The sequence below is a fragment of the Chrysemys picta genome, chromosome 8 (genome assembly GCF_011386835.1).
Source record: "Chrysemys picta bellii isolate R12L10 chromosome 8, ASM1138683v2, whole genome shotgun sequence".
Lineage (NCBI taxonomy): Eukaryota > Metazoa > Chordata > Testudines > Emydidae > Chrysemys > Chrysemys picta.
Window position 1 is genome coordinate 84,781,240 of NC_088798.1, and position 17,984 is coordinate 84,799,223.

The following is a 17,984-nucleotide window of genomic DNA, read 5'->3' on the forward strand; positions in this document are numbered from 1 at the left end:
TACACCCGGATGAGTTACAGTCTTAGATTCCAAAAGATAACAGAAACTTCAATAATAAGCAAACTCCATATATCCTTTAGGACTAACTCAGGTATAACAGTTGGGGATCTTTTGCTTTTGCTTAGTGTTTCCTGCCCCTTTAGAATCCAAGCTGCAAAAAGACCAAGTTTCTCCTTTTCAGGGATTTTTTATCCCCTTGTCCCAGAGCCTAAACTGGTGGGATGAGTTCATGTGCAGGTCTCCTCTTCTTGGAAAGGGGAAGGAGTGCAATTAAAAAGTCTTTAGTTTTTTTGACGTCTCATTTGGCTTCAAAGGCCTTCTCATTGGGCAGGCCCTAACATCTTCTGTAGATAGCCAGTATTTGCATTAGAGAAGGCTTCTTTCCTCTTTTATGAGTTACACAGTTACAGAGGTTTACAATGCAAACATTTGCTATTGTTTTATAACATGAGGTACAGATAAGTGAGACTAAGACAAGCTGTTCATAAGATCTAAACACCAAAAACATTCTTACAACTGTAATGTCGATCTTAACAATACTAACAAACAGACGAGCCAGACTGGTTGCCAGCTATGCATTTGCCAGTGTACTGTGAGGCCCTGGGCCTTGGCATGAGCTGGCACCCAGTTTGCCAGCATCACAACTGCCAGATTCACTGAATAATTATGAATGAGTAAGTTCCAAACAGCACTTCTTTATAAAGAAGAGAATGGAAACATACTATGTGAGTTAAGTGGCCTATTGTGTGGCACAAGCAACTAGAACCCATAGGCTGAGATTTTCAAAGAAGTCTAATCAAATCCAAATGCCTAAATCCCTTGGCTCCTTTGGAAAACCCAGCCATAGTGATCAGTTTACCAAAACGCCCAATGCTCAAATATACTCACACCAATTATTTATGAACAATTGTAAATTAAAAAATAATAATTAAAATCAGGATTCATCTGCACATTATTCATGAACAGAAAAATGGCTATGTTTATCTGATAAATACATGCACAAGTAATTCAACCACTTCTTCCCAGCCCTTAATTCAAATCTGTTTCATTCCACTCATTTAACAGACTAATTTCTGATTTGAGTAATATCAGAGTCAATGGAACCTTGGGAGTTAAGAAGTGTTTGTATTTGGGGATTGTATGCACTGTGATAGCAATAGGCCATAGATATGGACACATTCAGTCATAGGTCATTGCTTTGAATCTAGAAAAGTTCAGTAGTGAATTAAAATCACTATCATGTGATGGCTACTGATGCAAATATGAAATAAACTGGTAGCCTCAGGCCATTCCTTAGAGGCCTACATCACAAAACAGCTACCATAATTGTCACTAATTGGCAGTCAGGAAACTAAAAATACTATGTGAATTAAAGAAAAGGTCTCAAACCTGTAACCTGGGTAAAACAAGGAAATTTTTGCTAGCCTCATTCTCAAACACAGATGAACTGTTTTGTCTGAAATTTCCAAAATATTCAGCCTGAGGTGGATACCTGGCATGAACACGTTCAGCCCAAATGATTAAACTTTGGTATAGATATAAGCAACTGAAAACAGTGTCTTATAACTGGAAGCATCAGGCAACCTTAGTAATAGGCAGTGCTACCTGACTTGCCTATAATAAAGATGTAAACTTTTCAGCTCATGGGCAAACAGAACTAACCTGCTCACCTTTTGATGTTTGCCCCATGACTGGTATATAGCATGACAACAAACAGAACTGCTTCTACATATCTATCCTGTCTGTAACACTGCTTCCAAGTGGATACTATTACATGAAAGACTGCATATATTAATTGTGCACGCTACTAGATCTTTCCCTTCATCTATGGGAGCAGTCTGGTCCCTATCACTGTGGTGTTTTGTTGTTGTTGTTATTGTTGTTTGTTTGTTCATGAGGATGACGATGATGATTATAACTTCATAATGCATTTGTTTTTTAGATTGTTTTTCTTTCACTTGTACACCACCTTCCTGCTTCTCAATGAATATGAGAGGTGTATAAGAAGGCAAGTATAGAGCATGCAGCAAGTAACAGAGTCCTATTAACTGCTAGTTAGGATACCCCCAACTGTTCTTCTGCGCTCTGATCTACTGCACTGTCTCCATTTCAAGTCAAAGGATAATTAACTAACTCTACATGATTTCCGGCAGGCACCAGTAGTTTACTGATTTATTTGTTGATGTAGAATGGATTTGACAGTACTTTAAACTTCTAGAGTTGAAGATCTGTTGAAAACTGAAGTAAAATGAAGCAGGGTGGGGGTTCCCTTTTAATTCCACTGCCTGGTTTACTGAAAATAGTGCCTCACCTGAAGTTCCTGAAGTAGGCCAGCATTGTTTACATAATAGTTCCTGTTCTTCAAATCATCACTTGTGCTTTAAGGGTCTTTGAGAAGGCAAGCCAACTACTTAGAAAGTATTGGTTCATGGTTTCAAGGACTTATGCAAGAGGGTTACACTGGACCCTATATCGCACTTTTGAAATTTCTTTCAAAGAAATGTTCAAGTTGTAAAGTTTGGCTCTGGCTCTCAGTTTTGAATACCTCAGAGATTGGACGTGTGCAAATCCAGGGGTTAGCTTGGTTTATGATAACACCAGGGGTCATTTGCTAAATTTAATTTGGAACCTACATTAGATTTATTCTTAGGGTGTTCAGTTCTGGGGTTTTGGCTCACAATTATTTCTAATTTGCTCATTTTTTTGGTCCTTTCCTCTCTCTCTCTTCAGTTACAATTGATTTTAGGCTCTTGTCATATACATTATATATAAAAGGTAATTTTATAGCATATCTTCATCAAAATAAAAGCTCACAATCAGGTACGTACATCTGTCAGTTTTTGATGTATGTGTGGTTTCTCAAGAAAATAATGGGCTATATTTGGAAGCCAGTGCACTAAATAGTATTTTTAAAGCTAAGAGGTAGCTTGTAAACACACAAAGAAAAGAGGTAAGGTAGATAATTTTGCATCCAATCCTGCATACTTCATGCACCTAAGATGGCCAGTCGCTTAAAAGGGCATTTTGGGTAAATTAAGAATATAGAATCATGCCTTTGAATTGTACATTTACTGATCCATATAACCAATTATGTCTGGTCTTTCAAACACTGCACTGAAACTCAATATTTTTCAGTTTATAGTAGAGTGACTTTTTCATAAACCAAGGGATATTACACTACCAACGTAATGTATTTCTATAGACACAAGCATAACAACTGTCTAAATTATACTTCGTACACTTCAAATATTATAATATCCAATCTGCTGGACAGTTTGAAACCCATTATGGATGGAGATTTAAAAGTTTGGTCAAGGAAAAGATGACACTAATAGCCTCCCTACAAGATACTAGTTTTTTACCATAAAGTAAGGTAAATAGATTAAATATGGGGAAAATGTTTCTTACTAAAAAAAGAGAACAAATTTTCATTTGGACTTGTGTGTTTCCTTTTAATACAGAAGAACATTTTATTTTAAAAGAGAATATGTAGCTTTTCAAAGTAGAGTGCGATTATATGAATTTGAGGAAATTTGGATCCGTTGATACATTTGGATAAAGAATGCTGAGATAGCTCAAATAATGCCAGACTTCCATTTCACCTGACTTCTCTACTTTTTCCCTCCCTTTCCTTCCCATTCCTCTAGGCCTCTTCTCTTTTTTTCATATTTGGGTATGTCTTTTTTTTAATTGTCATTATTATCTCCACTCTAACATGTTATATCTGTGTAATATTTGCTGATTGTGTCTTGGCTGGATTTGTAGCTTTGACAATTTGTACAGTTGCATAATTACCTGATTTTATTGGCTATCCCATGAAACATGATATTTGGTAACATAAACAAACTATAAGTCATTTACTCTTTGTATTTGTCATTGTTTCTTTATGGAAATTAATAATAAGTAATCTGAAAAAGAGACTGTGTCTAGGGAGAAACATTCTGTAAGTGGGTTTTTACAATTACATAGGTTGTCTGACTTTGTAATAGCTTGGCTATTCCTAGAGTGTGAAAGACCTAGAAAATCAAGAACAATTCTGCCTTTGAGCTATTGGGATCTTTCACATGCATGAAATGCTAAACACACTCATTATGCATCATTATTTTATGACTATCTAAAACATCTGTGTAGTAGCTCAGATCATTGTGCACCCAAGAGACAATGGTAGCTTCCTGGGACTTCCTTCATTTTAGACAAGAAATTTTTAAAAATGCAGAAAAACAAGGGAATTGTTCTCAAGTCTCTGAAAAAAAGGGCAACAGAATGTTGGAGAAACATTGTGTTTAGGTCTGAAGCCAAAATAAAACATTTTTCAATATTTGCAAAGCATGAATGGGAACTAATCATTTGGGGTTACTTACACCATGGGTTTGTGGTGACTTCTGAGAGCCTAAATCTTAGTGAAGGACCCCTCTGAAGCTGAAACATCTACAGGAGGGAAGGAGCATTTTTGCAACAGCAGGAAGCAGCCTCAACCGCCCCTCTATGGGAGGACATTTGTGAAGTCCTGGATCCACTGAAATCAATTGTAAAATGCCCCTTGGTTTCAATGCAACCAGGATTCCACTTCATGTAGGGAAGGAGGACTGGCCAAAAGAGAAGCTAGTACTGGGCAAGGGTAGGTGATTCAGCCCATCCCCTGTACCGCATTGACAGCAATGATTCTGTGGGGCCCAAGACATAAACCAAAGCTACCTCCCTGAGCAGAGAACTGGTTTGGGCAACAGCATTATCAACACAAGCCCTCCCATTGAATAAATCCTTCCATGCTGCAAGGGGCCAGGATGGTGCAGTGGGGTTTAAATTGTAATGTCTCTGGAGCAGCATTAGTTAATCTGGCCATTAACTGTTAGAGTTATCCACTTCTGAATAGCTCTGCTCTTTAGGTGGTGTAATAAATCAAACCATGCCACATTAATGGAAAGCTAATGATAGCAGGTTAACCTGATTTTTCCAACCGAACTCGTATTCAATCACTCTGTCAGTCCTACCCATCTCCCAATAGATGAATCCAGTCATTTGTAGGTTTGAACCTTTGATTTTTCAGCACCTTCTGTATAGCTGCCTGCTACTATCACCAGTAAAATACAACATAATCTCTCTCTCTAGGTTTAATAAAAGACAATATCGGAGCTTATCAACAACCTTGGAGTGTCTGGAAAATAGCCGATCTTGGCTCTGCACTATGAACAAACAATTTTCTAAAACTCTTGCAGTATCCAATGGAGAAGGTTAGCTTTTTTTTTTTTTTTTGGAAAAGATACTAAGCTGTGTGCTCTGCTTAGTAACTGGCTGTGGATTTTTTTTTTATATGCCTGTTACCCGGTTTCTTTTTTTGTTTTGTTTTCTTAGAAAGATCTTCAAGGGAAAATTGCTGAGTAGCAGGCTTCAGTAGGTTTTAGATCATAATTTTCTTTATTCTTCATATTTATGTATTTGCTTATTTTGCACAGGTGAATGATTCCTAACTGTATTCTAAGACATGCAGTTTCACCATTCTATTTTTGCATGGCTACTGTAATAGGCTGTAGATTCAAAACAGATTTCTGGGGGCGGGTTATCAAATGATTAGAGCGGAGAGCCAGGAATCTTGGGTTCTATTCCCACCTCTGACCCATATGCTGATATGGTATATGACCTGTGACAAATCATTCAACCTCTCTCTTCCTTACTTTAACAATCTGTAAAATTGATATAAAAAGACTTATCCATATGTACTCATTTAAAAGCAGACCCAAATATTATCTCTCTCTGATTTTCTCTTTACTTACAGGGCCTTATCACCATGGTACCTGAGTACACCCCAAGTATTTAAAAAGAGGAATAGCAATTCTCTCGTGTTGTATGTGTGATGTAATTAATAAGGAAAAGCTATTGAAGAAAGGAGTTTTGCACTGAGCTCTGAAAGCACATAGTTCTGTGGTCTGTCTTATCTCTTGCAGAAGGGAGTTCCATAGATCCAGCACATGTGAAAGTTTTGTTTCCCGCACTCACAAGCCTCCCTACTTGTTGACGGTCTCATTATTTCATTGGAATATGGGAGATCCTGGTTACGATGAGAGAGGTGATCTCCCAGTTGGCTACGGCTGATCCTATGGATATCAGAAAGCTTCAACTGGACTCTGTGTTCATTAGGGAACCGATGCTGAGTGGAGCACTGTCCTCCTCCACAGGAGTAAGCTTGGGTTTCTCTCTACCTCCCTGGTTATTGGGGCTCTAAGAATATGTGTAGCTGTGCCTTGTGTTAGAACATAAGAATGGCCATACTGGGTCAGACGAATGGTCCATCTATGCCAGTATCTTGTCTTCTGTCAGTGGCCAATGCCAGGTGCCCCAGAGGGAATGAACAGAACAGGTAATCATCAAGTGATCGATCCACTGTCACCCTTTCCCAGCATCTGGCAAATAGAAGCTGCCTTAAATCCCCTATCATCCCTTTAATGTGCATATAGGGATGTGTTGAATCCAAGCTGGTTGCTCATTTGGGGGCATGGGACAGAACACAACTTGTGCTGTAACCCGCCCCTCTACCCACCCACTTTACAGTGTGGCGGTAATAAAGGTGCAGGTGCCTGGGCTCAACCCTAGATAGGCCTCCATTGCCATTCCTGACTGCTCTGCCATGAATAAATTGTCCTCCAAGTCCCTCCACCCTCTGCATTTCAGAAAATGCTCCCAAAATGCCATGCAGAGTCTTGCCAACCATCTACTCCATTGCATAAACCATTCACCTACAAGCAGGAGTTGCTCATCCAATAAATTCATGGCTTGTTCCCTGGTTGGAGCAGACAGAAGGGAGCCCTTTATAATCTTTAGGCCAGTTGTTAGGGCATTTACCTGGGATATGGGAGACCCAGGTTTGAAGCCCCACTCTAGAGCAGGGAGTTGTACTGTTAATCTCCCTTCTGCCAGGTGAGTGCCCTAACCATTAGGTTTTAGGCTACTTTGTTCTTAGTCTCTCTTGTTGTAACTGTTCTATTTTATATAAATACTTAACTATTTATTGGACCACAGAGAAAGCATGAGTGACTCTAGAGCCTGGTGTTTATGGCACTCACCTGGGAGGTAAGAGATGTTGATTCAAATCCCTCCATTGAATCAGGCAGAGAGAATCAATTAGATTACCATCTAGCTATGTGATTTCATTAATTAATGCTTGTAAAGTATTTTGAGACCCTTTGGCAAGAGGTATTGCACAGAGAGTGAGAAAGCTTTTGGAGCTTCTTTCTCCTGAAAGAAAACTTTATGCAACTTCCTGTGATCCACTGATCAGTCCAGAAATGTCCCTGCTGTTTCACTTGAAGAGTGCCCCAAAACTTTCCAAAAGCATCTACTGATTCTGAGTGCCCAACTTGAAATGCTTTGGGCCTGATTTCCTGAGGTGTTGTATACTCAGGACTCCAGCTGAAGAAAATGGAAGCTTCAAGTGCACAGCATCTCTGAAACATCAGGCCTACCTGTCTTAAATTGGACACCCAGAAAACGAGGGGTAGAAAATTAATGGACACTATTTACAATTTTGACTCTACAGTTCACCAGTACCAGAGTAAGACTTCTGACACTACTGGCTTTTACACTCCCAGCTGCGGTGAATTTAAAACACAACAAGATCCAACCATGGTAGGATTTATGCCCGGATGTCTGGGAAGATCAATGATGTGCTGTTATATTAAATATCAAACATTTTGATTGTTTGATAGCACAAGTTCCGGAAAGCAATAGAAGTTGTGGTCACCGATCTTTTTACGATGGGGCTGCAATGATGACCTCCTGGTAAATGAGGCACCATTTACGTCCCTTCCAAAGGAGGCAAACCTCCCCAGAGGCAGGAGAAAGGAGAAAAAAATCCTCTAAAGTACCATTCTAAGCTAAGGTAACTGATCACTAGATTAAACTAAAACTAGAACTAGGCAGAAATAATCTAGCTGAGGCACGCTCAAGGCAGACACACTAACGCTCTGTCCCAGGCTGAGGCAGCTGAGAAGGAACGGAGGATGGTTCGCCCATGCAGCCCTCTATAAAAAATTGGCATCAAGAACAATGATGTGTAGGGGGCATGCGTAGTGTGAACGGACACTGCTAACATGCACCTGAAGTAGAGCTCCCATAGGGACAATACTTGAAGAAGGATGGCTGTGTGGAGTCAGGTGTCCAGCGAATGGAGGGTCATAGTCACAGAGTGGCAGCATGGGGCCTAAGTGTTTCTGTCTCTGTCAGATTTCCCCAGATCTGGAGAATTTTGTTGGTGAAACCCTTGCCACTTCCACTATGGGCTGAATGAAGAGTAAATGCTATTTTTGAGAACTTGGGGACCAGTCCAGCCAATAAACTGCACGGGCCTAATAGTGATCAGTAGGAAAATCCTACCTCAGAGGTATTTGGATTAAACTGGAAAAATACTATGAAAATTTTCCCTTTGAAAACATCTCTGAAAACTCTTCACATGGAGCAAAATAAAAGGCCAGCACAATCTAGCCAGCCTGAAGTTTTTGTGCTTGTTTTTTTAATCTCGCTTTGTTTCTTTGTTTTGCTTTGATGGCAGATGGTCTGGTGGCATCAGAGCATGATCCCTTCCTTCCACTCTGGTTTTCATCTTTGAGTGACAGAGCTGCTATGGGGGTGGGGAGCAAAGAGGAGTTGAAGTCTTTTGTTTTCTCTTCTTTGTTGCTCTAGTTCTTTAGTCTCCTTTGAGTAACTCTCTCAGTGTAAGTGTGGCACTCACCTTTGTTCCAGGGAAGCAGAAGAGTCAGCTTCCTCTGTGACTGAGGTTCACACACCACTCCCTGATCAACTAACAGAAGATTTGAAGCTGCAAAGATGAACTCAGCCCCTTCACAGCAGCTGAGACAAATACAGCAGAAATAATTCCAGCTCTACTTTCTCAAGGCCTAAGAATTCAGAAGGTGAGAAAACTGTATGTTAATATATATCACTGTATATATTTCTGTACACACACATAATATAGGTGGGGCTATTATTTATGTTATTCAACACATCCCTTTATAAGACTGTTTTCAGTTGCTTTTAACTTCAACACACTTCAATTGTTTGGGCTGACATTTGCCATGCTAGGTATCTGCAGGCTGGTCACAGGCAATGTGGAGGAGCAACCTCCCTGATTTGAATCATTGAACAAGGTGTGTATGTGGGGGGTGTCCATTGGAACAAGGAGCCAGGGTAGGGAGAGAAACTTGGACTGTGAGTTGGTGTGGGGGTAGGCTGGGAAAAAAGACTGGAACTGTGAATCAGCAGGCTGAATGGAAGGAGGTGGTGAGAAGGGCAGACAGACCTGCCGAGAAGCAGAGATGCAGGGGAAAGAACTGGGACTGGCTTGGCAAATAGATTTGGACAAGAAGCCCAGGGAGGAAGACTGGGAACCAGTGGGGGAAGTGGAGGTGTCTAGAGGCCAGGGGTAGAGAGGGACAGATTGGACAAGAAGCCCAGGGGGGATTGGATCTAGCTGGGCACATAGATTGAGGACAAGGTGCCAGGGAGGTGGGGTTGGGTGGGTGGGGAGGGATCTGAGAATGGCTTGGAAAGGAGACTGGAACCTTGGAGTGTGGGAGAGACTGGGTCTGGGAGTGAAGAGTCTCAAGGGGTGAGACTAGGATGTGCTGGATAAGGAGTCTGGGACTGGAATAAGAAGCCCGAGGAACGGAGACTGGAACTGGTTAGGTGAGAAAAATGAGACTGGGACAAGAAGCCTGTGATAAAGAAGAGACAGGACTGAGATGGGAGGGTTGAACAGAACAGGGAAGAAGAGGTCAAGCTTTGGGAGAATGGGCAGAAGAGTCTTTGTCCAACAGCGCACACTCCACTCCAGACCTTGGAATGGAACCCAAGATTCTAATGTCTCATTGTTATGCTTATAAGTAGCACACGGGATCTTTTTCAGGAGAAAAGGCAATATGCCGCATTTATTGGGGATACAACAATTAGCATATGCATTCAATCACACACACATACATACACACACACACTGTCCTGCCAGTCAATATTATAGTTACCAGTCCAGAGTCCGGAGCAACCTAGTGGCTAGCTAGGTTGATCGCGGGTAGGGAGGAGCCGGGTTCTGTCGGTAGTGACACGATGCTCCGGGGAAGCCTTGGCAGGATGAACCCAAAATTTCATGGCAAAACACCCTGTTTATATAGTGATGTTCCTTCATTGAGACCAATGAGTTTTGCACTGTCATGCTGTAATTAATTGCCATTTGATGAGTGCTTGGTTTCTTAAATTGCTTTTTAAAAATTTTTATTTTATTTCTTAATTGGTTTTTTGGGGAGTTACCCAGGCTGGTTTTGATTACAGCTATCTTGTCCCAATTGATACGTGCTTGCCTCATTTTTAGAGTTGTCAATCTGCCCTCGTTTGACATCTCAATAGGGGCGTGTTGCAATCTCCTGGCACCTTTACGTCTGTCCTCCCTAGAACATCTGGTCCAGTGATGGCCTTCACACTTATCTTAAAACAGACACATTCCTCATTAACACACAAAATAGGATTGATTTACACAGAACATTTGAACAGGAATATCAAATTGCAATGCAGGAGAAAACAATCATTGCATTCTTTTACTTATTTCAAAATGCTAATTTTAAACCTACAACAAAGCAGTGACCCTAAAGGTCTATTACTGCCTTGAAATCAGCTTCAGACACAAGTTCCTAGCTGATGCATCTTTACCAATGGCACACTAGGCCATTTCTTTCTGCTTTCAGAAAGGGTGGCTGGCAAAATATGGTCAAATCATATCATACATCAATACATTTAATACATGCTACATTATTATTCTTTATCCTTTATTTTAAATTATACAAAATACAACCATAAAATCCTTCATTCTAAATTATACAAAACACAACCATAAAATCCTAATAGTACATCATCATTCCCCTGCTATCAGCAAATATTTGTGAAACCCACTGGCAAAGTGTCTCATCTCCCTCCAGTGTTGGTCCCTTTCTGCGTATACATTATGATACAGTCTTTGATTACATCATCACATACACTTTTCCCACAGGACCCTTGCTTCTGGACAGGGTGGAGTTGCTCTAGGGATGGATCAGGGAGGTGTAGTGAAAAAGACAGTGGTCTCTAGTACCCCTGCCTCATTTTTTGGAGCATTTGGAAGGTTTGTACTATTTGAAGTACTGGAAACAGGCAGGTCTAGACCCACCCAAACCTAAAGGCCCCCCTCATCAACTAGGGGAAGGAAAGTCCAGTCCAGGCATCAGGGAAGGAAAGTCCACTAAGTCCAGGCTCCAGTTGATTATGGTGGACAACAAAGGAGAAAATGGCAATGGGATTGCGGTCTAATGTTGAAAATCAAGGAACAGGAAGGGGACACTAAGAAGAGAATCTAGGACAGCACCCACTGTTCTTCAAAGACATCTAAGGAGTCAGTGGACACAGCCCAGAGAAACTTTGCTTGGAGACGTGACCAAACAAGGGAACAGAAATAGGCCCCACAGTTGCAGAGTACCCCTCATGTAGCTTCCTCCTCCTGGTGTGATGGATGACTGTCTTGGCCAGTGTCAGGATAAGGTTGACAAGGACGTTCCATGATTTTGTGAGGCTATGGATATGGTGTGATAGCTCAGGAGGTGCAGGGAAAAGTGCAGCCGGAACCCACCAAAAGGTCCTGGCAGTGCCAAAAGAGGGGTTGTAACCTGACACATCTCACACTAGTGGTGGGCAACCTGTGGCCCGTGGGCCACACACGGCCCATAAGGGTAATCTGCTGGCAGGCCACCAGACCATTTTGTTTACATTTGCATGGCCACCCGCAGCTCCCAGTGGCCGTGGTTTGCTGTTCCTGGCCACTGGGAGCTGCGGGCGACCGTGCCTGCGGATGGTCAATGTAAACAAACTGTCTTGCGGCCTGCTAGCAGATTACCCTGACGGGCCACGTGCGGCCCGCAGGTTGCCCACCACTGTCCTAGACAGATATGTGCCAGAGTCTCCCTCCTCCTACAAAAGGGACATGTGTCAGAGGATTTTGTGAACCACTTCTGATACATACCCATGGAATCATAATGAAGTACAGATTGGCCCACGGGAGTTCCTCACCCTCCTTAGGTAGCAACAGATCTGGCCCTTGCTGGGCAGGACACAAGGAAGTGGATGGTGTCAAGCACTAGCAAATACAGATGTTCTTTGGGCACGGTTCAGAGCCAGACTGGATGGATATCATGCAGCCAGCTCAGGTGGCATGTTGGGGGTAGGTGGGGAGGCTTGTGGGGCAGGAGCCTGATGATGGGTTCTGGAGGGACAGGTGTCAGCGGGTGCACCATCCCACAGGGCCCATTCAAGGAAAGTGAGAGAAGCAGGAGGCAAGGCTACCCTCTCTTCCTGCAGCACACAACAGGGGATGTGGAAGGTGGACAGTCCCATGTGCTGTCTGAGTGCCACAGAGTCTACCCAGTCCCTCCAATCATAGTCCAGGCGATCTCCAAGTCTGGTGCACCAAAGGGGACTCTGCCACCTGCAAATGGGGATGAAGCTTGTGTAGTAGGAGTTCTGTGAGGAGGTCCTTCCCCTCAGTGGCCAGTACTGACCTGCTTCCTGAGATTAGCTTCCTTCCAGTTCCTGAGGCAGTCCTAGTAAGACTGGCATTTCAGGGAGATCTTGGGGGAGACCTCTCAGGTGGAGATAAAAGAGCTGCTGGTAATATTCTGGCCCTCAGAAGCCATGGAGGAAAGCATGCAGTAGCATGATCCATGCTGGACAACCTTATAAAATGACTAACCCAACAAACTTCCAGTGGATTTCAACAGGAACTTTGCCTGAGTAAAGGCTGTAGGATGTGGCCTTCCAGGCTTTAGCTGGACTCTGTCTGAAATCTCCCCTGGGGTGGGACAAAGACTCTGTATACTAGAAAATGTGGATCATTTTTCTCTATTCACAGTTACTTGCTGGATGTGAATTCAGCTGCCTAATTAATATATTTGCAACTATTTTTCATGTGGACATATTCACCTACAGTATAATGATAATCAATAAATAATGCAGACAGCAATGAGGTAGACAATCTGCTCTGCAGCACACTGTACAACAAGGACTCATCTGTGCCTTTTATGAACACTACTGCATAAGGGACAGGAGCACTGGAAGGCACTGTGCTCACCAGCACACAGGGGAGTGCATCTGCTGCTACACTCCTTCAATTAGTGCACCAGGCTCCTCCCTGTGTGCCTGGCCTGCTCTGCTAGCTGCTGCAGACTGGGGATAGGGCCGGAGCCCAGCATCATCCTACTCACATTATGGAGACTTGTAGCTAAGGAGGGCACTAGGATGGGCTGTGATTGTAGCTGATCATTGTGTGTGTGGTGCAAAGAGTAGGAGGTTTCTTACACTCTCATCCTCCAACCTTGCTCACATGAGTTAAGACAAATCTCTGAAGTTAATTAATATATCTTGAGGCCCCTGCCCAGGCAAAGTCTTACTGAGCTTTGACTAAATATTGACTGAGTGAGACCTGAGTGAGGATCTTTGGATTTGGCGGAACGTTACGAAGCTAAAGTAGTGACTCTGTGAGCAAGGAGGTAATGCACAAGCCATAGAAGAACACACATATTTCAGAATAAACAGCCAAATCTTGAGGTTTCCAGGAAGCCGATGCTATTGCGGGAGTGTCCTAAAGAAAGGGTGATGGAATGGCCGCGATTGTTGAAGTTGTGGTGGAAAACTATGAGGGAGTTTGGTCATCTCTCCAGATGATGAAAATGTCACTGATGTACCTCAGGAATATCATTGGTTTCATGGTGCTTTCTTCCAGAAATTCTTTCTTAAGACGACCTCCAAGTTGGCATATTGAGGAGCCATCCGAGTACCAATGGCTGTTCCTATGGTTTGGAGAAAGTGTTTGTTGTTGAATGTAAGCTTCTTATGGGCGAGGATGAAAAGGATGAGTTCGGCAATGAGTTTGGATAGCTTAGGGGTGTCTAATGCCTTGTAAATATTTCAGACAGTCAGCAATTCTATTGTTTGGTGAGGGTTGTTGGTGTATACAGAGGTGAAATCCATGGTGGCACCAGTCTGATGGCATGGATGGCGTTTTGAAGGAGGTTGTTAATGTTGCTAAGTTTCTGAAGGAAGTCACTTTTGCCTTTGTTTTATTTATTTTTTCAGGGGAGGGAGAAGATAACAATATTCAACAGCATGAGCAAAAATAACCATTGCAAACTGATCTAATCAATTAATAAATCACACAAATAGACACCTAGGTTGGTGATCAGAGTGGACAATCTGCCCTTTGTATGTTTTCCTCAGCACTTCCTGCGGTTAGACAAATTATTTTATTGCTAAGTGTGCATCCTCCATGGCAGATGTTATTCATCTTCATGTGGCATCCGTTCCTGACTGAAATGTGGTTACTGTTACAACAGGGATCGGCAACCTTTGGCACACGGCTCACCAGGGTAAGCACCCTGGCGGGCCGGGCCAGGCCAGGCCGGTTTGTTTACCAGCCACGTCTGCGGGTTCAGCCGATTGCGACTCCCACTGGCCGTAGTAAGCCGCTCCAGGCCAATGGGGGCTGCGGGAAGCGGTGCAGGCCAAGGGATGTGCTGGCTGCGGCTTCCCGCTGCCCCCATTGGCCTGGAGCAGTGAACCACAGCCAGTGGGAGCCACGATTGGCTGAACTTGCGGACGCAGCAGGTAAACAAACCGGCCCGGACTGCCATGGGGCTTACCCTGGCAAGCCGCGTGCCAAAGGTTGCCGACCCCTGTGTTACAAGGTACCACTGACTGGAGAAGGGAGCATGGCCAGAGTGCCTGAGGAATGTGCTGATCAAAGGTTGTACCAGTGAGGCTTCCGTAGAGAAATAGCTGAAAGTGAAAGCTGCCCTCCAAAATACCTCTCCCAGTGGAGAATCCTCTTTGAGAGGCAGCATGCCCCACTCTCCCACTGACCAATGGAGTGCAAGTTACTCACACCCCCTGAACTGGTGGAGGCAAATCAAACCTCAGCCCTTCAAAGTCTTACAAACACTAACACATTAATATCAATAGAGTGGGCAGCAGCTGAACTTAGAGCCTGCAGCTTTGGGAATCACATATCTCACCGTCAGCTATTTTTTCCAACTCATGGGGCCAGACTATAAATCTTTCTCTGTGTGTGCATGTGACTGAGAGATCAAAAGAAACTTTGGTTAACGGGCTAACATTTTGAATGTATATTACTATGGTACTCTTTATCATTCAGGTAAGAAAAAATGTTATTAAACAGATCTATCAAGGAACTCTTCTTTGCATCTTGCTCATTATCATTGCTTTTTAAAATTAAAGAGAAAAAAAATCCAGTGGTTGCCTATCAATCTAGCTGGCAGTTTAGACATCATTGTAGCAGTGAGCAGTGCTTCTATTCCCATCAATCACCTTTTGTAACATAAAGAAAAGAAAAAGTTATTGACTGACACCAAGGAGAATTTCTTTACATCCACTCTCAAAATCTGCAGGGGCTTTGGGAGTTGAAACTATCAAATTAGTGTCAATTTGAGGCATTTCTGAAAAGTAGACAAGGAAGAAAAAAACACCTAAGCTTACCTGCAGTCATTTTATATGTGGCCCACTGCCAACTTCTAATCATAAGCACTGTCAGTCCCCTAGAAGGACATATTACGTCAATGCCCACATTTTACTTTAATTATACAAATGAGTAATCTTGTGATTGAACTCCAAAGAAATGCAAAGACTGGGATTTAAGCATCAACACAAACACAGTTTTGGCTTCTTCTATTATTTTTAGAAAGAAATATTTCCTTTCTGACAAAGGAAGATGAGCAAAGAGTTCTTCGATTGCTTTCTCTTTGCTCCATTGACATTTATCTACCTATCCTTCATCTCAGCAATTCATGTTGTGAATGCCAGGGAAGATTGATGAGCCACTCCTTATAGGTTTAATTAAATAAATGTAGCAAATAGAGGGCAATTTAGGGCTGGCCAAAACCAAAGGAATATTGGAATTCAGCTTGAGATTTACATTGAACTTCACTCCATGAAATATAATGAGTTGCACATACAAGGTTACTGCTGCATTTTGGCTACCTTTGACAAAAATCATTGCCCAAATTCTGCCCTCAGATCCTTTGTATAGCATATTATTGGAACAGGAAATGCATGACCATATCAGAGAGCTGAATAACCTGACACCCATGCATTCCACATCTACCCAATTTCCCCACATACCCCTAAAAATACATAAATAACTAGGAAAACCTGTAACTAACAAACCAACCAACCAAAACACTAACTAAATTAAAACAAGCAGAGTGTTTTCCCAAAAGTAAGAGCCAAGACTCCATAGGGACTTTGGAACTTTGTTATTTCTATCGATTTTATGTGGAAGGTGCTCAGCTGCTATGGGAATGAGAGGCAGTATGAACCCCTAAAATCGATTAAACTAAGTAAAATAGAAAGAATCGGATGAAAATCCCCACCGACACTAGAGTAGGCAAGGCTCACTCAGGGCCATGTTTACATTGTGGCCATTGTTTTGTTATTTTATGTGCATTATTTATAATGTTACAAGATTCTAAGATGGTGGAAACAACTGAATCAGATGTGATACATGTGAAATAACAATAACAACAAGAAAAAGTCTTTGTGCACACTCTCTCCCACGCATTTTCTGCCCACAACTCTGACTTGTCTGTTTCTTCTCCAAGTGTCAGCTTGTCTACTTTGCTTGTCATGTGTGCCTGAGATTTTCATGCAGCATGTTCTCACCTATACCTGAGCTCTGTTTTATAAAGTATAAGCTGATATAATTAGTATTCTGCAAAGCTTGCAGTCCTTAGTCTGCTGATTTGCTGAATAAGATATAAAAGGATTAGGATTTTTACCAAAATTTCAAAGGAAAGGCATGTGGGTAGTTGGGTTCATTCAATAATCTACCTTCTACCTCCACATCCCTCGTACTCCAAGCATAGTATACAGCAGGGAAGGGGTTGGAGGGAAATGGCTGATTGGGGCAGGAGACCAGGAAATGCTGCTCTATGCTCACCTTTGGGAATTTATCCATGTAACATATTGTGGACATTTTGATGTGGAGTCCCCTCTGCTCTATCAACCCCGTCCTGAGAGAGGGTTGTGGGTCAAGCAGGGCTTAAAGTAACAGGGAGGCCAGCTCCTCTTCTACTGCTTGCAAAGAGAGCGCTCTCACCTCCCTTTGGCCTGGGGAACAGCACTCTCTCTATAGGTCTCCTTCCTCCTTGGCAGGTGCAGTGAGAGCACCAAATCTGTTTCCATGTACTTTAACTGATAGGCACAAGTGCAGCTAAAAAGCCTAGGTGCATGCCCTTCTGCACTGAGGAGTAGCACTGAGATCCTGGACTTTGCACAAATACTCCAGCCTTCCCTGGATGATCCAAGATAGATAGGATTTCCCTGGAGGACCACACACCTCATTCACTATGTAGAGAGTGAGGCAGATCTGAGCCCCATAAACTCCCATTAACAGGATAATTCCATACAACAACAAAGCTCTATGTCAGCAGAGCTCTCTACCTAATGTTGGCCCTTCTGAAATTTTGGACATGGGACGACATGATATATCCTCTAATGCTCACTCTGTATAACCTACTGAAGTCAATCTGACCTTGAATAAGGACTGAAAGATTTAGCCCTCTTGAAGAAGTCCATCCCAGGCGCAATGCCATTGAAACTAGTAGAGTTACTTTAGGGAGGTGTTACAGTCTATCGGACCTTGCCTGCCTTCTTCTGGAGGCATAAGCACTCTCATTCTCTCCCTATCCCCCCACCCCGACCCCCAAACACGCACACTCAGCTGGGACTACCAACAAGACTTAGTCCTCCAGAGGCCTAGAAGGGCCAGAAGGTTACATGGACCAATGAGGAGCCAGCAGGTCAGTTAAGATAGCTTACCTGCTTCTTCTGAGGGTAGTGGTGAGAATAACAAACAGAAATCATCTGACATTTTCAAGCATATCGAATTAGTTTTGCTACCTTCAACTAAATAT